This window comes from Dendrobates tinctorius, unplaced genomic scaffold (genome assembly GCF_039654945.1).
Source record: "Dendrobates tinctorius isolate UK_male_01 unplaced genomic scaffold, ASM3965494v1 ptg000344l, whole genome shotgun sequence".
Lineage (NCBI taxonomy): Eukaryota > Metazoa > Chordata > Amphibia > Anura > Dendrobatidae > Dendrobates > Dendrobates tinctorius.
This window is the reverse complement of record NW_027362010.1, coordinates 10,531-35,547: the sequence shown is the minus strand read 5'-3', so window position 1 is coordinate 35,547 and position 25,017 is coordinate 10,531. Positions and strand designations below refer to the sequence as shown.

The following is a 25,017-nucleotide window of genomic DNA, read 5'->3' as shown; positions in this document are numbered from 1 at the left end:
GAGGTGTGATGTACAATGTCTGTGAGGTATGGGGTTTTGTCTACAAAATATGATGTTTTCTGTTGTAACTTTCCAGAAAGATCCGGCACATATGACAATCCAGGCTGCTAGCTCTGCAGCTTCACCCCTCCTCCCTTCACACACACACAGAGCAGTGCCACCCCCCTCCTCTACAGCCTGTGTTCGCACTAGTAATAGGAGACCCCCTGCTGTTACAACCATTTGTTTCCTCTCCACAGCTGAGAGAAAAAAGTGCGGGATGGTTCTTTGTTTGAAACAAAGAGGTTTGAATAAAACTATAAGAGCCTGCCCTGCGAAAACCGTACCAAGCAGAGATATAAAAATCATATTTCTGCGATCCGAGCAGACCCAGCTTCGCTGTGGTGCCTGTTGCAAAACTCTCGGATGTCCAGAACCTGAGATATGATTTGCGCCCAAATGGACGGTCATATCGCATAGATGTTTGATGTTTTCTTGATGGGCTCATTACGCTGGGAAACATGATACCACTGATGAGTCCATACCAGCTTCTCCCATAAAGTTATAGCTAATCTAAGTTTTGTAGCCAAAACATAACTTGGATAAGAGAGGTGGGATCAACCCAGAATGCACCTCTCTGTGATGTCACATAGGAAAGTCTATAAGGCATTTCCTGGGCAAACCAGCTCAGAACAGCTGCAGAATCCGTGCTGACAAGAACTCCAGATGAGTGGAGACGTGTGGCTCCTCCCCCCTTAAAGCCGCATGGTCTGCCTAAGGAACAATATGGAACTGTGAGTGTAATATCTTTGTTTTCTCCACTTTTATTTTATACCTGTACTGTACATATTTTATGTCTCAATTTTATAGCAACTTTTATCTGTAATCACTGTCCTCTTTCGGAAAATAAATGAAATTATTTAGATCTGTCTCCATGCTCTAAGAATCGAACTATACGCCTTTGATAGATAATCGCTACTAATTCAAAGGGTTTGCCACGGACCCTCTTAATTTAACACTGTGAATTAAGTAACCGTGACTGGTGGCAGCGCGTTGTGTACGGCTATTACGGCTTGCTGGCAGTACAGAAGGGTCTTATATTGCTGAATAAGGGTCTGCAGCCACAGCATTGATAATTCCCTTACTGCAGAAGCCTAATTGCCGGTTCACAACAGGCAGCCCGTCCGGCGACCAATTATCCTAGGTGCAGTTCCCTGACTGACCTGAGGGTAAGGGGGGCGCCGGAGAGCTGTGAGTTCCAAAGTGGAACTGGGAAAGTGGGATATACATAAATCCCCGCAGTACTTGGAAGATTGATAGCAGTGGTGGGGCATCCAAATTAAACTCCCCCTGCGGCAAATTGTAGAGCGAGATTAGCTTGCTGGATATTTTTGGTCACATGGTGCCAGTGTTGGGATAACTAAGATAAGCCCCACTGCGCCTGTGATAGCCGTGTGCCGGCATTGTGTCACGCCCCTCCGTCCGCTGATACACCCGTGTCAGTGGTGGGACTGTGACATAGTGGTGACACAGGGTCCGCTGTCCGTCGCGTTTTGGTGGCAGCGGGACTCCCGTTAGTGTCGCCCGTAAGTGGACGAACGGCGGTGGGCTGTTCGTCACACCAGGTACCATGGTCGCCGGTGACACAGACCGCCAGTCCCAGGGACCACAGTCGCCGATGACACAGACCGCCAGTCCCAGGTACCACGGTCGCCGATGACACAAAGACCGTGAGTCCCAGGTACCACGGTCGCCGATGACACAAAGACCGTGAGTCCCAGGTACCACGGTCGCCGATGACACACAGACCGCCAGTCCCAGGTACCACGGTCGCCGATGACACACAGAACGCGAGTCCCAGTGTCACGAATTGTATATATATATATATATATATATATATATATATAGTGTGAGAGAGACTGTTTCTGCCATAAGTGCAGCTGGAGAGGCAGAGTCAGAGGGGGTGAGCCAGGTGTCAGTGATGCCAAGGAATGAGGGTTAATGATAAAGAGGTCAAGGATAAACCACAGTTTGTTGCAGGCAGAGCGTGCGTTCCATAGTGCTCCAGGTAGGGGAACCGGGGGAGTGGGGGCTGGATGAATGGGGATGAGGTTATCATCATTGCGAAAAAGTGTAGAGGATCATGGCAGGGTGTTAGAAATGAGTGTGGGGTTGTGATGAGGAGGGCCAGGATTTGGGGATACGTCGCCAGCAATAAGAAGTAGTAGACAGAGCATTAGAAGGTGGGAGCAGGATAGGACATGAAGTGGCCGTGTGTGTCTGGACAAAAAGGATTGTATGTGGAGGATCAGTTCTGAGGAGGTGGTGAGATGGCTGGGAAGGATGGAGGTAGATATGAATGGTTCCTTACTAGGTGGAGGAATTACAGGAGATAGTAAGAAAAAGTAGTATGGGGGTTTTCACGTACCCACCTCTCAGTACATGACTTGGTGTTGCGCCTGCAAGGGTTAATCTATCTCCTCTCATTCAGTCCAGCATTCAACCACTGCCCTATGCTGCAATGGAAGCATAAATCACACCCCGACACAGACCCCGCACCCTGCTCATACACGCTGCCACCACTCACCGAACACACGGGCGATGAGTCCCGGAGATACTACTACTTTCCGCCAATCACCAGGAGCACACACTCTAAGGATATGGATTCTTTACAGCAACAAGGTTCAGACTTATTAAAGTTTTAAACTTGAATAGAAAAGGTGCAGTGCTTACAATAAAAGGATATAAAAATATGGAAATAAAAAGTGACATAGAAATATGCAAAACAGTGATAAAAATAAAAGGGAGAAAACTTACAGGAATATCGAACTTTGCAGTCTGGTATTCTGTCCCTGAGGGAGGGGGAAATATGAAAAGGATCACACCAGCTGATTATACTGCCCTCACATGTGAACAGCTTTCTATGTGTAAAGGCCTTATTTATAGATTTACTCTGGAGATCAGATTTCTAGATCAGCCTCTCATATTATTATTCTAATCCTTGGTTTGGGACTGGATCATGGCAACTCTACCCATGAATACATTATTTTCCTCTGAACAGTATTTGTGTGATCTTTCTCATAGATAGATAGTGTCAGGCTGTAATTGGCACCTCTGTTCAAAAGTCAGAAGGTGTGAAATGTTTCCACTTTGTGTGTTCTCAGCAAGGCCCCCTGGAAAGACTGGAGACAGCCTTCTCAGGATAACATATGTTGGGAACTTTGTGAAGAGCTGCAGTCTAAGGACAGATGATAATTACTGCTGGTCATACATCCATATATATATACATATTTCACTACACCTCCCTCATTATGAACGTGCATGGGGGTTGACTTACAGGTCAGCTCCTGAGCGTGTATCTGGTTCTGCCTCACCTTGGCGAGACAGGCCATCACATTGCCGTGATCCAGAGGCATATCTAGGGGGGGCAGCCGGGCCACCTAATGCGGCGGTCCGCAGCGTCTCCCCTGGCGGCTGCATTCTGCAGCCTCCCTGACTGGGAGTTGGCTGTTCACTGTGTTGGCTGTCAAGCTGACAGCCGGCACAGAGAAGCTTCCGTGCAGCGGCTCCCAGGGATCAATTGTACTAGCGTCTATACAGACACCAGTACAGTTGAAGTTCTGACCGCCATGTCAGAGCGACGCCAGCAGTGTGATCATGTCATGTGATCATGCTGCTGAAATCACTCGCCGGCGCCAAGAAGGGGGAACACTGGTGGTAAGTGAGCTCCACTCTGGAGCTGAAGTAACCACCGGAGATAGGAGGGGGGAACATAATGTGTGGGGGGGATTACTTTATGTGTGGGGGTATTTGGAGTGGGGATGGAGAGGATTACTTTATGTGTGGGGGTATTTGGAGTGGGGATGGGGGGATTACTTTATGTGTGGGGGTATTTGGAGTGGGGATGGGGAGGATTACTTTATGTGTGGGGGATTTGGAGTGGGGATGGGAGGATTACTTTGTGTGTGTGGGGATTTGGAGTGGGGATGGGGGATTTCTTTATGCGTGCAGGATTTGGGGTGGGGATGGGGGGATTATTTTATGCGTGGGGGATTTGGAGTGAGGATGGGGGATTACTTTATGCGTGGGGGATTACTTTATGCGTGGGGGATTTGGAGTGAGGATGGGGGATTACTTTATGCGTGGGGGATTACTTTATGCGTGGGGGATTTGGAGTGAGGATGGGGGATTACTTTATGCGTGCGGGATTTGGGGTGGAGATGGGGGAATTACTTTATGCGTGGGGGATTTGGAGTGAGGATGGGGATTACTTTATGCATGCGGGATTTGGGGTGGGGATGGGGGGATTACTTTATGCGAGGGTGATTTGGAGTGAGGATGGGGGATTACTTTATGCGTGGGGGATTTGGAGTGGGGATGGGGGATTACTTTATGTGTGGGGGGATTTGGAGTGGGGATGGGGGTTATTTAATGTGTGTGGAGGCATTTGGAGTGGGGATGGGGGTTATTTAATGTGTGTGGGGAGATTTGAGGACACAAAATGAAGAGTTTGTATGTATGAGGGCATGTATGAGGAAACAGTATGGGGGATGGGTGCAGACACAGTATGGTGAGTGGGGGGATAGGTGCAGACAGAATGAGGAGCAAACGGGTAAATGTATGTGGACACAGTATGGACAGTGAGGGTGATGGGATGTTTGCAGACACAGTATGGGGAGTCGGGTATGTGTGAGCAGACAGTATAGAGAGTGAGGGGGTAAATATATGAGGAGACAGTATGGTGAACAGGTGGGATGTGAGATGAGACAGTATGAGGAGGGAGGGGAATAGTGTGAGGCGACAGTATATTGCAGATATTTTTATTTAGGAGCATTATAATAACACTTCTATCTTTAAGGGCGTCGTGTGGAGAGTTGGTGCAGAAGACCGGAGAAGATGGAAGATGTTGTTATACTTTTATATATATGTTCTCTGTTTTAGGACAATATATTAGGAGTCTGTACTATATTATCGTTCTTTAACGCTCACATTTAATATCAGTGTTTTCTAAACAAATTTGATATAAATGTTGCAGTATGAAGGTGTATTTTTTCCATTATGCATTCATCTGCAATGTATATGATCGCTGGTATGCATTCATGTCTAGACATCAGGTCTACTTTTGTATGGACAGATATATGAATGAGACGTTTCTACACGATTGTAAATCATACTATTATTATAATTTGAACAGCGGTATGAAAATGGCATTGTATAATTAACACACTCTTCATACTGTATGCTCTATGAATATTATTGGGCGAATGCTAGGATGCTATGTAAATCAGGGCTGTGGAGTCAGTAAGCCACAGTTGCGACTCCGGCTCCGACTCCTTCATAAATGGCCAATTCATAACAACAAATTTACTGCTGTAAAATATTAAACATCGTGCTTATTCAGTTTCTCACCATCATATAAGTAATCAGACCACTTAGAGCAAAAACTACATTTATTAGAATACAATTAGAATATAGCAAATAACTTTTATAAACTTTACTAAACTGTAAGTAAATATGCAATAAACACTTTTATGCAGTTAATAAGAAGAAATCTATAAATTTGTCCTCAGAACAAGTATTGCCTCTGTCAGATCCTCCTTCATGGATGCCCTCAAATCTGATCTAATTATTCTGAGAGCAGAGAACAACCTCTCTACACTAACTTGTGTTGGTGGCAAAGCAGTAACCACTCGGGCAACATCTCTGACAATGTCAGGATACAGAGGAATCGCTTGTTGCACTGTTATTTTTGATGAACGGTCAAATTTCTCAATTTCTTTTAGTGCACATGAAAAATTCTGCTGAAATGTACTGGCTGTGTTCCTTGATGGGGATGACTCTTCTTCTATGCGGGAACGCTTTGCACGGTCCTTGTGATCCAAATATTTTTCGAAATTAAATGCTTCATCAGTTGATGATGAGGGTGAAGATGTGGCAGGACGACCAAATTCTTCTTGTTCCTCCTGACTGTTCTGCAACCCTTTCATCCTTACTGCTATTTCAAACAGAGCTTCTTTTCCTTTACTTAGCTGTTGATCATCTAGAAGAATCCGAGGCATTGGGTCTACATAAACAGCTGCCAAAAGAATGTTATTTTGTAATAGTAGCTCCTCTCTCCGTTTCATTGATGTAGCAATGCCACTTGCAATTAACCCTCCTCTTTGGGACAGGCGAAACATCAGGTTCTTCCACTCCTTTAAGAAAATACCTGGAGTTAAGTCCTCTGCTTGTAATTTTTTAGTCACTGTAAATGGGTGCTCTAGCAATTTTTCCAGCTCAGTCACCTGATTCCACTGACTTTCATTTAGCGTCAGTTGAGGGTTAGCCATGTCTACAAGAAAGGTTTTCAGTTCAACCAAGCGCTGAATCATTAAGTAAGTACTGCCCCATCGTGTGGCTTGATCAATAATTGCCCCTTTTCCAGCACGTCTCTTCAAAATTGAGTCAACTTTAGGGGTTCTGGCAACAGTAGCCAATTTTCTCACCTTGCCAATCAGTGCAGCAGCATGTCCTTCTTGCAGACTGTCTCTTATAGCCAGCTGTAGCGTATGCACAACACAGCGCATGTGATGAATGAAAGAACATATTGACACAGTTTCAACAAGATCATCTAAACTATCATGTTGCTGTTCATCTGAAGCAACTTCAGTTTGCTCCTCAGTTACAATACTGTGTTCCTCTATTTCACACATTTCTGTGTCTGTGGACCCAGAATGTTCTTCTAGCTGCTGGTCACCATCATTACTCTCATTCATTAGCTTAATAGGACTTATCATATTTGAAGCATTGTCAGTTACGACAGAAAGAACTTGCTCTTTTTTAAGTTCACAGTCTTGCAGAACCTTTTCCACCAAGACCTGGAGAAACTCACTGGTGTGATGAGCTTTGGTGTCTTTTACTGCCAAGGTCTTGGTAACTATTTCATTTTTGTCACAAACAAATCGGACATTGATGGCAAAATAGTTCACTCTGTGACGTGTGCAGGCATCCATTTTAAGAAACAGAAAGCGTCCCTTGAGAGTTTTTTTAAGTTCTTCCTTTTGTTTAAAAGCTTCTTCGATTACTAATTTTCTAATACTCTCTCTCTCCAGAGAAACACCAAGCTTGCGGGCCATTTCCCCATTCAGACACATAAAAGCTGGTCGTGAAAATAATGAAATAGGCACACTATCCTTTACAACAAGCTCTATGATCTGTTTTTTAAATGTATCTACTGTCATTGTCACAGTAACTTTGTCACTGACAAAATATCTTGCAACTGATGGCTGCAAAGTTCTCTGCTCCTTTGTTTGGCTGGAAGAGCTGGGCACTGGTTCATTGGTTTGGATGCAGTCTTTCTCATCCACTGCTTTCAGTACTTCTGGATGAAAGCGCTGTAAATGTCTCTTTAGATTAGAAGCTCTGGTAGGAGCATTTTTATCTTTGCCTGAATATGCACTCATCTTGGCTTCACAGCATTTGTTTTCGTCTGGATCATTTGTCATACACTGACAGACATAATGTTTTCTATCTTGAGTGATGGTGAAATGTTCAAATACAGCTGATTTAATGTGATGCTTCTTTGACATTCTCAGGTTTTTAATTCTGCATTCACAATCCAAATGACAATTGTTTTTCCTAAAAACAATTGTACAAAATTATTGCCAGGTCGTACAACTGATATAGTGGTCAGTAATACTGTTATTATTCCTCATGTACTCACAGTTAACTGATGCAAAGTTTGATGAAAGGATAATACTTCTTCCAGTCTTCCTCTTCTGAGTAGCAGGCAGCTGTGAGATGCTTGGAAGACGCACACCTAGTATGATCTAGTCTAGAGGAGGAGCTTTACTCCTAAGAATTTGCAACACATTTTCACTTTCAGTTTCATACATTGTAAGTAGGGGGGTTGGGGCAGCATGAGGTTAACCAAGTATAAGATTAGATAAGGGCAGTGGAGAACAGTGACACACAAGAAGTAAGAAATGTCTCTATCTCCAGCAGAACTGCTTATCACTGTTGTTCATAGTTTGATAGAACATATAGATTTGAGTAACATTTATAAAATTCATATGAAAGTTCAATTATGAAATATTAATACATTTTTTTTAAAGCTGGAGTCGGAACATTTCTACCGACTCCGACTCCAACCAAAACTAACTCCGACTCCACGACTCCGACTCCACAGCCCTGATGTAAATACGCCCTTTTGAAGATCTAGCTGGGCAGTAACTCCCTTTAATATTTGGCCTTTATATTATCAATTGAACTTCTTGCGCAGACGCGCTCTTTTGTGTGCGCTGTGCCCGCCCTGTGGTGTTGGAGGTGTGTGCGCGTTGCCGGGGTGACGGATTGTGATGACGTAAGCCCTCCTTCCTGTCAGCTCCGGCGCGCGCTAGCCCCTCTCTGCTGTGGGCGGGCACCCACACGTGGTGAGCACCGATTCGCTGAGGATCCCGATTATTCACTATAAAGACTTATGCCTCTTAAATTAGCCACGCCTCCCGACGAAGCCATAGGCGAAACGCGCGTCGAGGCTCCCGGTGTCCCACACTCGCCCCCCGTGTTAGACCTTGCTGCACCATGACTGAAGGTAATTATTATACCAATGCTTTTAGCTCTCTTCTATGATTATCCACTGATGGATGGTCGAGTGGCCACTCGACTGCTGTGGAACCTTCACTCAGGCCATGTTAGAAGTTAATAGGAAACTTTTTTCTGTGTGCCGCTGTGCAGTTACGGGCGGTGTGAGACTACCGTTTCCCTGTGTCGGCCTATTTTGTCTTGGTGGAGTATACATATCTGCTATCGGTCTTTATGTCCAGTTGTACTAGTTATATCTTCTATGGACGGCTATTGTATTACTTTGTAGCGACAACTTAACATATGTATATAACCTTTGAGAGATGTCATAGACTCCTCCTATTTGACAAAATACGACATCTAGTATTCACCCCCGTTTTTACTACCCTGTGTCTTTTTTGTAGTGCTGTGCATGCTATCACCATACTGTGGATCTTTACTCAATAACATTTCTATAGATTATTCTTAATACCTTTGTTTCGAGCCTCTATGGTGTATCAAGGCGTCTAATCAGAATATCCATAGAACATCATCGTGAATGATATCGATAATCGATAAGACATTACAAAAAGCCTTCTTTTCATTCACTTTAGGAAATCCTTTGACCCTTGATTTCTTTTGAGCTCTTTCCGTTTTTATGGTTTTGGTCTAGAGGCTCTTTTCCACTTGGCCATGTGGAGTTTTGTTCAGAGAAGATGGACGTCTGCAGAGACGGCTGTGGATGAGAAAACTCATCATGGGGTCTGGACAAGAAGAAAAGGAGAACGACTCCAGAGACGACGTCATCTATAAGGTACCCGGATGTAAATGTTATCTGTGATACTGACTAATTCTCATGTTATTATTTATGTTAGGAACATTACAGGGGTTGTCCAGGTCTGTGCTGAGTCTGCAGACATTATATGTGACTGCAGACTTCTGATTCTCACTGTGCTCACTGTATTCTCTCATGCCGGTCATTTACATACATGCTGACTAGACGTGTGTGGCCTCACTCAATGATAATGCACGGAGCAGGGCCGGGCACGTCTAGTCGGAATGTGGCCAGAAGTATATAAATCACATACTTGTGCTGACATGACTGTACATCGGCAAGGGAGAATCCTAAAAGTGTGCAGGGCATTCGTTGTGAGAATTCAGAAGCTGCAATGTCAGGATTCAGCTCTGCAGGTTCCAGTAGTCATCACACGGACACTTCACTCATATGCGATTTTTATACTTATGGTCCTGTGACAACGAGCTTCTCTTCTGCTTCTCTCAGGTTTTCACTGATCGCTGAGAGCATTAGGGAGAGCAGCTCGTGGGTACAGGACTAAGTGTGCAAATTGTAGGGGGGGGAGGGCGCGCCAAACCGAATTCTTACCCGGGTGCCAGAAAGCCTAGATACACCTCTGCCGTGATCGACTCCTTTCTTATGTTGAATTCGTATTGTCCCCAACTACTCTGTTGGGCCAACCCAATGGGTTGTGATCTGTTATCACGGAGAAGTTGCACCCATAGAGGTATGGTTGCAGTTTCTGCTGAGCCCACACAATTGCCAAACATTCCTTTTCAATGGAGGCAATAATCCACCTCTCTGGGTAGAAGTTTCCTGCTTAGGTAGAGAATTGGGTGCTCCTCACCTTGCTGGTGCTCCTCACCTTGCTGGTTCACCCGGCTGAGAACCGCCCCTAGCTCATAGGTGCTGGCGTCTGTCTGCACTACAAACCCAAGAGTGAAATCTGGGGCCTGAAGGGCGGGTGAGCTAACCAATGCCGACTTTAGGGCTGAAAATGATTCCTCACACTGAGGAGCCCAGGAAACAATCTGGGGAAGCTTCCTCCTGGTCAGATCAGATAGCGGCTTGGTCAGAGCGCTGTAGTTTGGTACAAACCTCCTATAGTAGCCGGCCGTGCCCAGGAAGGACCGTGCCTGCTTCTTGGTTTGTGGGGTGGGCCAGGCTGTAATGGCTTCTACCGTCCCTGGCTCAGGTTTTAGCAGGCCTCCCCCCCGACCCGGGGTCCGAGGTATTGGACTTCCCGCATGACTACCTGACACGTCCCCGGCTTCACAGTAAGACCTGCAGTGTTAAGCCTTTCCAGCACCTAAGAAAGATGTACACGGTGTTCCTCCCGAGAATTACTGAAAATGGCTATATCATCGCGATAAGCAAAACCATCAAATCCTTCCAACAAGTGATTACCCAACCTCTGGAAGGCAGCAGGGGCATTTTTCATACCAAATGTCATCACCAGGAGCTCAAACAGCCCGAATGGCGTCATAACGGCAGACCTCTCCTGAGCTTCTGTGGTCAGGGGTATCTGCCAATATCCCTACTTAGGTCCATGGTAGTGAGGTACGATGCATCACTCAGCTGCTCCAGCAGCTCCTCTATCCTCGGCATGGGGTAGACCTCACATGTAGTCATGTTTCCTGTAGTCTGCACAGAACCGGGTAGTACGGTCCTCTTTCGGGACAAGAACCACAGGCGCCCTGGGATTTTTGTATTACCTTGAGGTTCAGCATCTCCTCTACCTGTTCCCTCCTGTGCGGCTTCACCTCTGCTGACCACCGGTATGCAGACTGTCTTACTGGGGGATTGGTACCAGGGTCTACGTGGTGGGTGGCTGAGTCCTGAACTCACTGAGCACCCCCATCAGCTCCGACCTCTGACTGTGGGATAGCTCAGGGTTACACGCTGCTGACTCCAGGGACTCCATATACTGAGTCCCAGCCCCCACATCTAGGCAGGCTACAGACAGGTAACACACAGGCCTCCCTGTCATGAGGAGCCTTCACCATATTTACATGGAATACCTTCTGACGCTTGGCATGCTCCTCTAGGGTCACCACATACACTGCACAAAAATATAACGGGAACACAAACAACAGAATATAACTCCAAGTAAACGAAACTTCTGTGAAATCAAACTGTCCACTTAGGAAGCAACACTGACTGACAATCAATTTCACATGCTGTTGTGCAAATGGAATAGACAACAGATGGAAATTATTGGCAATTATCAAGACACCCTCAATAACGGAGTGGTTCTGCAGGTGGGGGGACCACAGACCACATCTCAGCACCAATGCTTTCTTGCTCATGTTTTGGTCACTTTTGAATGTTGGTTGTGCTTTCACACTCGTGGTAGCATGAGACGGACTCTACAACCCACACAAGTGGCTCAGGTAGTGCAGCTCATCCAGGATGGCACATCAATGCGAGCTGTGGCAAGAAGGTTTGCTGTGTCTGTCAGCATAGTGTCCAGAGGCTGGAGGTGCTACCAGGAGACAGGCCAGTACACCAGGAGACGTGGAGGGGGCCTTAGGAGAGCAACAACCCAGCAGCAGGACCGCTACCTCAGCCTTTGTGCCAGGAGGAACAGGAGGAGCACTGTCAGAGCCCTGCAAAATTATCTCCAGCAGGCCACAAATGTGCATGTGTCTGCACAAACGGTTAGAAACTGACTCCATGAGGATGGTCTGAGGGCCCGACGTCCACAGATGGGGGTTGTGCTCACAGTACTCCTGCACCTGCAGACACATCATCATTATCAGGTAAAGTATGCATAGTCACATCATTATCACTAGCATTACCCTCAGTATCAGATTGGGGAGGGGTGTCAGGGAAATAATAAGCAACCATCCTCCCCAAATCAGTTCCCAACAAATGTGTGTGGGCAAGATTTCTGACACCCCCACTTTCTTCACCCCACTCCTGGCACCCCAATCTATAAAAACCCTGGCCATCGGCAAGGGACAACGGACACCTCCAATCCCGGTGACAGTCAGGGTTTTCCCCGGAATAATCTCTTCAGGGGCCACCTGTTCGGGTCGAATAAGGGTTTTTACTCGGACCCGGTGTCCTATAGGAGAGTGTGCCCCAAGGTGACTTTCAACAAATTTTCACAGGCCCTCCCAAACACCCCCACCCACAAAAAGAACGGCTGCATTTGGCCCTGAGACCTTGACTGGGGGGTGGTTCTTCTGCTTCTCTGGAAAAGTGGCGCTGAGATGTCCAGTCCGACTGCGGAAATAATGCGGGGAACGGCTGAAGGCCTGGCGTTGGCAAGGGGGACAAGGCCTCTGGTGGGGCGGCTGGCAGGGGTACTGGGTTGGGTTGATGGCTTACCCCCCGTTCCAGCTGGCGGTGACTGGCTTCTGCACCTCCGGTTTACGGTTGACCTCGTAGGTGTCGGGGATTTGCGCTGCTTTATCCTTGTCTTTTGGCTCCCAGTCCATCACAAACTGTCACACCTCAGCCAGACATAGATGCAGGAACTGGTCTTTTATCATCAGGTTCTGCAGCTGCTCAAAGGTAATCACTGACAGTCCTTGGACCCACTGGTCAAATGGGTTCTGAGTCCATGCACCACATCACTGTAACTGTTGTGTGGACCACGTTTGAGGTTCCGGAACTTTTTACAGTATACCTCAGGGTATAACTTCTGTATCAGGAACTTCTGTATCAGGGCCTGCTTGATGGCCTCAGTCTCCATCTTGGTCTTGAGGGAGAGAAGCAAATGCCTCCACAGCTTTTCCTTTGAACCCTGGGGTTAAATATCAGGCCTATTGGTCTTCGGGCAGCTGGTACTGTCTGAAGGATTTTTCAAATATCCGCAGAAAAGTGTCCAAGTCCCTGTCCTTTTCCATCACAGGAAAGGCTGGTACGGTCTCTCTTTCTGCTCCCGCTCGGCCTCTCGCCTGGCTTGGACATGCCGCCCAGCCTCTCGATGGGCTTGGACCTGCCGCTCGGCTCTCTCGTCCTTGGTATTGCTGGAGCAACTTCAGTCATCCTCAATGATCGTCTGCAGGGAGTTGTGCCAAGGCCATCCGCAGATAGTGGTCCACACTGTCCTGGCTGCGAGTAGGGCTGGCATTCAACGGTTGGGCCTTTGATCAGTTACATCCATACTTTATCTGACCCCTGCCTCCGCTGAACTCTGGGAGTGGTCTTGATCTGCTTCAAGTTGCTCCAGTTTCACGACCATTTGGTCTTACTTTTTGCCATTATGGTCAACGTCTCTGTACTTACATATTACAGCAAGAGTGACCTTTTTCTGCTGGGCGTACCAGAGCTCTCCCCTCGTAGCTGTATTTGCCAAGTAAAAGATAGGACAGAAAAAACAAGAGAAGGGGAGTGGGTAACTGCTATACACACAGTATTGTCTCACCACTAAAACAATGAGTGTGATCTCCAAAACTTTTTGTGCAGGGTCCTCATAAGAACCGTGATAGTTTTTAGTGAGAGGGATGATTGATCAAACCAGATCACTAATGCTCTATGATCCCACTGCTCTGTCACCAATATCTCATGTATTATTGATATTGAGATATATTTATATACAGCTCTGGCAAAAATTAAGAGCGCACTGCACAGTTGTATAAGAATCCTCTTCTCTCTATGTCTGGCAGCCATTCCTCCATTCCAGTGTCAGCTGAATTCCATCCAGAGTTCACCTCATCCTACTTAATGTGCTTCTGATTAGTGATCACCTGAACCAAATCTTATCTAACGAAGGAAAGTATAAAACCCTGCTGTGGTGTTCACAGTCCTCCTGCAATAGGACAAGCTGGACGGAAAAAAAAAGTGCTAGTAATATCCCAAAAGTAATAGGAGTGAAAAAATAACTTTTAACCATGCCAAAGGAGGTGAAAAGAAAAGTCTTGAGTGAGGAAATGAAGGGCTCAGTTCTGACTTTACTAGCAGAGGGATACAGTGAGCGTCATGTTGCCTCCATCCTTAAAATTTATAAGACAGTAGTTCATTACAACAAGGTCAAGCAGCAGACATTGGGGACAACAAAGCTACTGACTGGCAGAGAGCGAAAACGACTCTCCACTGACCGGGATGACCGTCATCTTATTTGAATGTCACTCAGCAACCGCAGGATGACATCAAGTGACCTACAAAAGGAACGGCAAATGGCAGCTGGGGTGAAGTGCACGGCAAGAACAGTCCGTAACAGGCCCCTAGAGGCAGGGCTCAAGTGATGTAAAGGTAGAAAAAAGCCTTTCATCAATGAGAAGCAAAGGAGAGCCAGGCTGAAGTTTGCCAAAGACCATAAGGATTGGACCATAGAGGGCTGGAGTAAGGTAATCTTCTCTGATGAGTCTAATTTTCAGCTTTGCCCAACACCTGGTCGTCTAATGGTTAGACGGAGACCTGGAGAGGCGTACAAGCCGCAGTGTCTGGCACCCACTGTGAAATTTGGTGGAGGATCGGTGATGATCTGGGGATGCTTCAGCAAGGCTGGAATTGGGCAGGTTAATCTTTGTGAAGGACGTATGAATCACCCGCATACAAGGTTATCCTGGAAAAACAGCAGATTCCTTCTGCTCAGGCAATGTTCCCCAACTCTGAGGACAATGCGCCGTGCCACACAGCTAGGTCATCAATGTGTGAGGGACCACCACATCCAATCCCTGTCATGGCCGCCCAATCTCCAGACCTGAACCCCACTGAGAACCTCTGGAATGTAATCAGGAGGAAGATGGAGAGTCACAAGCCATCAGACAAAGAACTGCTGACGTGTGTACCAGGAGCGGCATAAGGTCACCCAGAAGCCGTGTGAGAGACTGGAGGAAAGCAGCCGAGACGCAGGAAAGCTGGGGTTAACAATCATGGGGATTCCACAGAATATCGATCTCTGAACTCTTCCTGAGGTAAAACATTAGGATTGTTGTGTAAATGATTATGACCTTGCTTCCTTAGCATTATATTTGAGGTCTACAAGCACTCGGCATTTTTTGTTATTTTCACCATTTCTCATTTTCTGAAAATAAATACAAGATTTATTGCTTGGACATTCGGAGACATGATGTCAGAAGTTTATAGAATAAAAGAGCAATTTACATTTTACTCAGAAATATAAAGAGGAAAATCAGACAAAGTGAAAGAAAGAGCTGTATATAACTCAGAAACTTTTTGTTTCCACTTTCTGTTCTGGTTCGGAACTTGCAGCTCTCTGTCGCCCCCTTACCCTCAGGTCAGTCAGGGAACTGCACCTAGGAGAAGTAGTCGCCAGAAAGGCTGCCTGGTCGCGTCTTAGCTATCGGGCACTCTGCAGTGAGGGCGGTATGTAATCACCAGTCCCAGGCAGGAAATACACACATAAACCTCCGACCTGTCACTGCCAGGGTTCCCCAATACCACCAGGGACGCTTCGCTGCCACCAGTTCCTCGTTTGATACTAGCTTATATCGGGTGAGGAACCAACCCAATAGGTAGTGCGATTTGGTGCGCAGTACGCGTCGGTTCAATCATCGCACCAAAAGAACGAACTAGTAAATTTATCAGTTTACTCCAGAAAATATAGGCAATGTTTACAAAAGATAAGACGAACGGAGATAAAATACAGCACAAACAGCTATAACATAAAAGGGGTTCAAATATGAAACTTACTACATCTCAGTCACTGGTATGACGTGCTGATGAGGGGCGGGGAGTTCCCAAGGATTCAGTCCACAGCATGGATGTTCGCTGTCATCCCAAGATGTGAACACCCTACAACACGGCTGGTCCTGTTTTACAGTTTGCCCATAAACTTAGAGGCTCCTCACTTGCTTACCCCACTTGTTGGGGGTGTTAGAGGAAGTAAGCCCCTTTTATAAAATGTATTAAAAACTTCTACTTGCCATCTCTCTGGCTGGGGGGCTCACAGAGTGACAACAGGGGCATTATATTTTCTCTTACAAAATTATCTATCTTTTGAGACCAAATATGCCTTTTTGCGGGTTACTGGGGCGCAGAAAATATTTCTCCAGTTTCTGAGGACCCTGGAAGCCGCAAAACGCTGCTGTGTGTAGCTTTAATGATACCGATTCTGAAAATATATTTTTCCTGTCTCTCGCATTATTGCGTTTTATTAAATTCGATCTGGAATTGACAAAGGAAATATAAATCTTGGAGGGAAAAACCAGTCTAGACCAGTCTGGGTAAAAAAGTGACCATACTGCTGAAGGGAAGGGGGAGAGGGTACCACGGTCACTGGCGACACACAGACCGCGAGTCCCAGGTATCACGGTCGCCGGCGACACACAGACCTCGAGTCCCAGGTACCACGGTCACTGGCGACACACAGACCGCAAGCACAAGGTACCACGGTCACCGGCAACACTCAGACTGCGAGTCCCAGGTACCACGGTCGCCAGTGACACACAGACCGCGAGTCCCAGGTACCACGGTCGCTGGCGACACAGACCGCAAGCACAAGGTACCATGGTCGCCAGTGACACACAGACCGCGAGTCCCAGGTACCACAGTCGCCAGTGACACACAGACCGCGAATCCCAGGTACCACGGTCACTGGCGACACACAGACCGCAAGCACAAGGTACCACGGTCGCCAGTGACACAGACCGCGAGTCCCAGGTACCACAGTCGCCAGTGACACACAGACCGCGAAACCCAGGTACCACGGTCACTGGCGACACACAGACCGCAAGCACAAGGTACCACGGTCGCCGGCAACACTCAGACCGCGAGTCCCAGGTACCACGGTCGCCAGTGACACACAGACCGCAAATCCCAGGTACCACAGTCGCCGGTGACACTCAGACAGCGAGTCCCAGGTACCACGGTCGATGGTGACACACAGACCGCAAGTCCCAGGTACCACGGTCGATGGTGACACCACATCCGCACTCCTACGGCTTCTCCTCCATGTGATGGACGCCCAGTAACTAAAGCACTGATCAGAGGTCACAGCGCAATGACTGATTTATGCCGCGTTCACATCTAATTAACAATTAACAGAAAACCTGAGGGTGATGGATCCTGACAGATTCTACAAAAGATCACATCTGTCCAATCGATTTTAAAGATCTGATAGTTATTACTCTTCAAAGAAAACTGCAAAAAATCAATGTCCAATTATCTGGACACAATAAAGTGACACATCCCAAACTGCTCAATATATAACTATACCGCATCAACGAGGATCTGACACAGAACACCAAACCTTTTCTGCACAGACATACAACAAACTGTCCGCATCCACCACTAGGGGGAGCTCCCTATATACATAAGATCCTGTCTGCATCCACCACTAGGGGGAGCTCCCTATATACATAAGATCCTGTCTGCATCCACCACTAGGGGGAGCTCCCTATATACATAAGATCCTGTCTGCATCCACCACTAGGGGGAGCTGCCTATATACATAAGATCCTGTCTGCAGCCACAACTAGGGGGAGCTCCCTGTATACAGATACATGATAAGATCCTGTCTGCAGTCACCACTAGGGGGAGCTCCCTGTATACAGAGATACATGATAAGATCCTGTCTGCAGTCACCACTAGGGGGAGCTCCCTGTACACAGAGATACATGATAAGATCCTGTCTGCAGTCACCACTAGGGGGAGCTCCCTGTACACAGAGATACATGATAAGACCCTGTCTGCAGTCACCACTAGGGGGAGCTCCCTGTATACAGAGATACATGATAATATCCTGTCTGCAGTCACCACTAGGGGGAGCTCCCTGTATACAGAGATACATGATAAGATCCTGTCTGCAGTCACCACTAGGGGGAGCTCCCTGTATACAGAGATACATGATAAGATCCTGTCTGCAGTCACCACTAGGGGGAGCTCCCTGTACAGAGATACATGATAAGATCCTGTCTGCTGCCACCACTAGGGGGAGCTCCCTGTATACAGAGATACATAAGATCCTGTCTGCAGCCACCACTAGGGGGAGCTGCCTGTATACAGAGATACATGATAAGATCCTGTCTGCAGTCACCACTAGGGGGAGCTCCCTGTACAGAGATACATGATAAGATCCTGTCTGCTGCCACCACTAGGGGGAGCTCCCTGTATACAGAGATACATAAGATCCTGTCTGCAGCCACCACTAGGGGGAGCTCCCTGTACAGAGATACATGATAAGATCCTGTCTGCTGCCACCACTAGGGGGAGCTCCCTGTATACAGAGATACATAAGATCCTGTCTGCAGCCACCACTAGGGAGAGCTCCCTGCAAACAGAGATACATGATAAGATCCTGTCTGCAGCCACCACTAGGGGGAGCTCCCTGTTTACAGAGATACATGATAAGATCCTGTCTGCAGCCACCACTAGGGGGAGCTCCCTGCAAACAGAGATACATGATAAGATCCTGTCTGCAGCCACCACTAGGGGGAGCTCCCTGTATAGATACATGAGCCGCCGCCTCCCCACCACAGCTTGCAATGACCCTGCTAAAGATACGTAAGAGAACGTGGCTCTCGGAGTAGATAGAAATAAATAAATGATGTAATGTACAATCCAACAATAAAAGGTTCACAGACGTTTCGGGGACACTAGAGCTTCCTCAGGGACCTACTGTCCAAGTGAAAAGATATCAGATTGTGTTTTGTCCACGGGGTCACTGGAAGCGCTGAACAGCGTGTTTGACCAACCGTGGACACCACATTCAACGCTTCCCAATGACCCAGGGAATAAAACACAATCTGATATCTTTTCACTTGGACAGTAGGCCCCTGAGGAAGCTCTAGTGTCCCCGAAACGTCTGTGAACCTTTTATTGTTGGATTGTACATTACATCATTTAATTCCATCTACTCTGAGAGCCAAGAAATCTCACATATCATTGAAGGGGACAAAGCATCTGTATACTGCAACGACCCCGCTGTCACCGCATCACCGCCAGAGCTGTATCCTCATCACCGCCAGAGCTGCATCCCCATCACCCCCAGAGCTGCATCCCCATCACCGCCAGAGCTGTATCCTCATCACCGCCAGAGCTGTATCCTCATCACCGCCAGAGCTGCATCCCCATCACCGCCAGAGCTGCATCCCCATCACCCCCAGAGCTGCATCCCCATCACCCCCAGAGCTGCATCCCCATCACCCCCAGAGCTGCATCCTCATCACCCCCAGAGCTGCATCCTCATCACCCCCAGAGCTGCATCCTCATCACCCCCAGAGCTGCATCCTCATCACCCCCAGAGCTGCATCCCCATCACCCCCAGAGCTGCATCCCCATCACCGCCAGAGCTGCATCCCCATCACCCCCAGAGCTGCATCCCCATCACCCCCAGAGCTGCATCCCCATCACCCCCAGAGCTGCATCCTCATCACCGCCAGAGCTGCATCCCCATCACCCCCAGAGCTGCATCCCCATCACCCCCAGAGCTGTATCCTCATCACCGCCAGAGCTGCATCCTCATCACCCCCAGAGCTGCATCCTCATCACCGCCAGAGCTGCATCCTCATCACCGCCAGAGCTGCATCCTCATCACCCCCAGAGCTGCATCCTCATCACCGCCAGAGCTGTATCCTCATCACCCCCAGAGCTGTATCCTCATCACCGCCAGAACTGTATCCTCATCACCCCCAGAGCTGCATCCTCATCACCGCCAGAGCTGCATCCTCATCACCGCCAGAGCTGCATCCTCATCACCGCCAGAGCTGCATCCTCATCACCGCCAGAGCTGCATCCTCATCACCGCCAGAGCTGCATCCTCATCACCCCCAGAGCTGCATCCTCATCACCCCCAGAGCTGCATCCTCATCACCCCCAGAGCTGCATCCTCATCACCGCCAGAGCTGTATCCTCATCACCGCCAGAGCTGCATCCTCATCACCCCCAGAGCTGTATCCTCATCACCCCCAGAGCTGTATCATCACCCCCAGAGCTGTATCCTCATCACCCCCAGAGCTGTATCCTCATCACCCCCAGAGCTGTATCCTCATCACCCCCAGAGCTGTATCCTCATCACCCCCAGAGATGTATCCTCATTACCCCCAGAGCTGCATCCTCATCACCCCCCAGAGCTGCATCCTCATCACCCCCCAGAGCTGCATCCTCATCACCCCCAGAGCTGCATCCTCATCACCCCCAGAGCTGTATCCTCATCACCCCCAGAGCTGCATCCTCATCACCCCCAGAGCTGCATCCTCATCACCCCCAGAGCTGCATCCTTTCCTCTGAAGCAGCCGCAACTCCCCACCTACTGACTGCTTTACCCTGTAATCCCGCGGGGGTCGCTCCCCTCTGTATCCGGCCATCACTGTAACCTATACCTGTATCTTGCATGTCGCCTTCTCAAATGTGCAGAACCAGGAATCGGGGAGCTACAAATTATATCTCATCTGTCCATAGGAGATTTATCATGTGTGCAGCATTAGCGCCCCCTGCAGTCAGACAACAGGATGATTTGTAGCAAGTTTCTCTTTTGCTGTAGTAGTTCCATCACATTTTGGGGTTTTATGCTTTTATGCAGATCCTGTGACCCATCATGTCTTATCCACCAGTCACCTCCAGAGCTGCACTCACTATTCTGCTGTTACATCGTGTCTTATCCTCCAGTCACCTCCAGAGCTGCACTCACTATTCTGCTGTTACATCGTGTCTTATCCTCCAGTCACCTCCAGAGCTGCACTCACTATTCTGCTGTTACATCGTGTCTTATCCTCCAGTCACCTCCAGAGCAGAAGTCACTATTCTGCTATTACGAGTCTTATCCTCCAGTCACTATTCTGCTATTACATTGAGTCTTATTCTCCAGTCACCTCCAGAGCTGCAGTCACTATACTGCTGTTACATCGTGTCTTATCCACCAGTCACCTCCAGAGCTGCACTCACTATTCTGCTGTTACATCGTGTCTTATCCTCCAGTCACCTCCAGAGCTGCACTCACTATTCTGCTGTTACATCGTCTTATCCTCCAGTCACCTCCAGAGCGGAAGTCACTATTCTGCATTACATTGAGTCTTTCCTCCAGTCACCTCCAGAGCTGCAGTCACTATTCTGCTGTTACATCGTGTCTTATCCTCCAGTCACCTCCAGAGCTGCACTCACTATTCTGCTGTTACATCGTGTCTTATCCACCAGTCACCTCCAGAGCTGCACTCACTATTCTGCTGTTACATCGTGTCTTATCCACCAGTCACCTCCAGAGCTGCACTCACTATTCTGCTGTTACATCGTGTCTTATCCACCAGTCACCTCCAGAGCTGCACTCACTATTCTGCTGTTACATCGTGTCTTATCCTCCAGTCACCTCCAGAGCGGAAGTCACTATTCTGCTATTATACTGAGTCTTATCCTCCAGTCACCTCCAGAGCTGCACTCACTATTCTGCTGTTAGTTTCTTATCCTCCAGCGCCGCAGTCAGTAGTATGCTTGCAGCTCCGGCTGTGACTGGAGGTATGTTCATGACACTTACACTGGGTGTGCGGCTCCGGTCTTGTACTCCCACCCCCAGCGGAGCCGCCTCCTCCCCCACACATCAGAGTTGCGCCATATTTACAAAGTGGGTTTATTCGCGCAGTAATGACCTTTTGTGATTGCGGTATAAATCCGGCTCTCGCTTTGTCCCGCACGGCGTTTCCCGGAAAGTCTCGGCAGCAGCGGTCTCGGGAGTGTCGCGGCGTCTCCGCGCTCTATAAATAAAACCTCCTCCTTCCTTACTCCGCTCGCGGAGCCGCCGGCCTCAGAAACAATAAAACGCTGTCTTGTAAATAAAGTTTTGTCCGTGAAGCGCGAGGTTTGTTGCTCCGCCCACTGGACACAAGGGTGAAAAGTCCAGACAAGGCTCAGTGTGGGCGTAACAGGCTCCGCCCCAGTCAGGCTCCACCCCAGCAAAGCTCCGCCTCCGCTTACACCATGTTGTTACTCTCACCAGCTTTATCCACGAGCTGCAAGAAAAGAGAAGAAACCGATCAGAGCAGCTGCAGATCTAGGCCTGGCGCTAGGAAATGGCGCTACCGGGTCCCAGCCAGCCGCTGGAGCCTCGATCAGCTGGTGATCACTGGTACGCAGCCCCCATGCAGAGTAATGACAGAAGTGGGTACTGACCAGCGCTCAGCTCCGCGTCGCTCTATGGCGGCTTTAATAACGGAGAGAAAAAAAATAGGTTTCTTTGTAAATTCCATGGTCTCTGGGGGATCCCAATATTCGCGACTGTCCGGATAGTCAGGTGGGAGGAGTCAACCTGTGGGACTACTACTCTCATCATTGTCACATTGGTCTAGAACATTCTAATAGACACAGGGGTGGAGTAACCAATCCCGTGTCATTCTAGGACAGCAAAAATGTTCTCAAACTGCACCCACAGTGCGATGAGCCGCACCCACAGTGCGATGAGCCGCACCCACAGTGCGATGAGCCGTACCCACAGTGCGATGAGCCGCACCCACAGTGCGATGAGCCACTTGTAAGTCAAAAATTGTCGACAACACGTAAGAAATCTGGAGCATTTACCTAGAAAACCTCCTCTGCATGCTGTCTGTGAATGTCAGAGGTCCGAAAGAGCAGAAAACGGCGAGAAGAAAGGGCCAGAAGGGTAAGGAGGAGGAGGAGAAGGAGAAGAAAGGGCCAGAAGGGGGAGGAAAGAGGAGAAGAAGAAAGGGCCAGAAGAGGGAGGAGGAGGAGGAGAAGAAGAAAGGGCCAGAAGAGGGAGGAGGAGGAGGAGAAGAAGAAAGGGCCAGAAGAGGGAGGAGGAGGAGGAGAAGAAGAAAGGGCCAGAAGAGGGAGGAGGAGGAGGAGGAGGAGGAGGAGGAGGAGGAGGAGAAGAAAGGGCCAGAAGGGGGAGGAGGAGGAGGAGGAGAAGAAGAAAGGGCCAGAAGAGGGGGGAGGAGGAGGAGGAGAAGAAAGGGCCAGAAGAGGGGGGAGGAGGAGGAGGAGAAGGGGGAGGAGGAGAAGGAGGAGAAGAAAGGGCCAGAAGAGGGGGGAGGAGGAGGAGGAGGAGAAGGGGGAGGAGGAGGAGAAGGAGGAGAAGAAAGGGCCAGAAGAGGGAGGAGGAGGAGGAGGAGGAGGAGGAGGAGGAGGAGGAGAAGAAGAAGAAAGGGCCAGAAGAGGGAGGAGGAGGAGAAGAAAGGGCCAGAAGAGGGAGGAGGAGGAGGAGGAGGAGGAGGAGGAGGAGAAGAAAGGGCCAGAAGAGGGAGGAGGAGGAGGAGGAGAAGAAGAAGAAGAAAGGGCCAGAAGAGGGAGGAGGAGGAGGAGGAGGAGGAGAAGAAAGGGCCAGAAGAGGGAGGAGGAGAAGAAAGGGCCAGAAGAGGGAGGAGGAGGAGAAGAAAGGGCCAGAAGAGGGAGGAGGAGGAGGAGGAGGAGGAGGAGAAGAAGAAGAAGAAGAAAGGGCCAGAAGAGGGAGGAGGAGGAGGAGGAGGAGGAGGAGGAGGAGGAGGAGGAGGAGAAGAAAGGGCCAGAAGAGGGAGGAGGAGGAGAAGAAGAAGAAAGGGCCAGAAGAGGGAGGAGGAGAAGAAAGGGCCAGAAGAGGGAGGAGGAGGAGGAGGAGGAGGAGGAGGAGGAGAAGAAGGGTCAGAAGAGGGAGGAGGAGGAGGAGGAGGAGGAGGAGGAGGAGGAGAAGAAAGGGCCAGAAGTGGGAGGAGGAGGAGAAGGAGGAGGAGGAGAAGAAAGGGCCAGAAGTGGGAGGAGGAGGAGAAGGAGGAGGAGGAGAAGAAAGGGCCAGAAGTGGGAGGAGAAGGAGGAGGAGGAGAAGAAAGGGCCAGAAGTGGGAGGAGGAGAAGAAAGGGCCAGAAGTGGGAGGAGAAGGAGAAGAAAGGGCCAGAAGAGGGAGGAGGAGGAGAAGAAGAAGGAGGAGGAGAAGAAGAAGGGCCAGAAGAGGGAGGAGGAGGAGGAGGAGGAGGAGGAGGAAGAGGAGGAGGAGGAGGAGAAGAAGAAGGGCCAGAAGAGGGAGGAGGAGGAGGGGGAGGAGGAGGAGGAGGTGGAGGAGGAGAAGAAGAAGGGCCAGAAGAGGGAGGAGGAGGAGGAGGAGGAGGAGGAGGAGGAGAAGAAGGGCCAGAAGAGGGAGGAGGAGGAGGAGGAGGAGGAGGAGGAGGAGGAGGTGGAGGAGGAGAAGAAGGGCCAGAAGAGGGAGGAGGAGGAGGAGGAGGAGGAGGAGGAGAAGAAGGGCCAGAAGAGGGAGGAGGAGGAGGAGGAGGAGGAGGAGGAGGAGGAGGAGGAGGAGGAGAAGAAGAAGGGCCAGAAGAGGGAGGAGGAGGAGGAGGAGGAGGAGGAGAAGAAGGGCCAGAAGAGGGAGGAGGAGGAGGAGGAGGAGGAGGAGAAGAAGAAGAAGGGCCAGAAGAGGGAGGAGGAGGAGGAGGAGGAGGAGGAGGAGGAGGAGAAGAAGAAGGGCCAGAAGAGGGAGGAGGAGGAGGAGGAGGAGGAGGAGGAGGAGGAGAAGAAGGGCCAGAAGAGGGAGGAGGAGGAGGAGGAGGAGGAGGAGGAGGAGGAGGAGAAGAAGAAGGGCCAGAAGAGGGAGGAGGAGGAGGAGGAGGAGGAGGAGGAGGAGGAGGAGAAGAAGGGCCAGAAGAGGGAGGAGGAGGAGGAGGAGGAGGAGGAGGAGGAGAAGAAGGGCCAGAAGAGGGAGGAGGAGGAGGAGGAGGAGGAGGAGGAGGAGGAGAAGAAGGGCCAGAAGAGGGAGGAGGAGGAGGAGGAGGAGGAGGAGGAGGAGGAGGAGGAGAAGAAGAAGGGCCAGAAGAGGGAGGAGGAGGAGGAGGAGGAGGAGGAGGAGGAGGAGGAGGAGAAGAAGAAGGGCCAGAAGA

The 25,017-nt window shown here is 49.2% G+C and overlaps 1 protein-coding gene across 2 annotated transcripts in view; it reads right to left on the bottom strand.

The window, feature by feature from the left end:
- SPX (spexin hormone) overlaps window positions 1-21,942 on the bottom strand; it is a 59,781-nt gene extending 37,839 nt beyond the window's left edge. The window contains exons 1-2 of one of the 2 annotated variants that reach the window (XM_073562288.1): window positions 21,206-21,629; window positions 20,554-21,032 (exon numbers count right to left, since the gene is read on the bottom strand). The gene's annotated coding sequence lies outside the window, so the exon portion shown is untranslated. Of the gene's footprint in view, window positions 1-20,553; window positions 21,033-21,205; window positions 21,630-21,810 lie in introns of those variants that run through there. The other variant, XM_073562289.1, reaches the window with a different exon arrangement.
- Window positions 21,943-25,017: the final 3,075 nt, after the last annotated feature.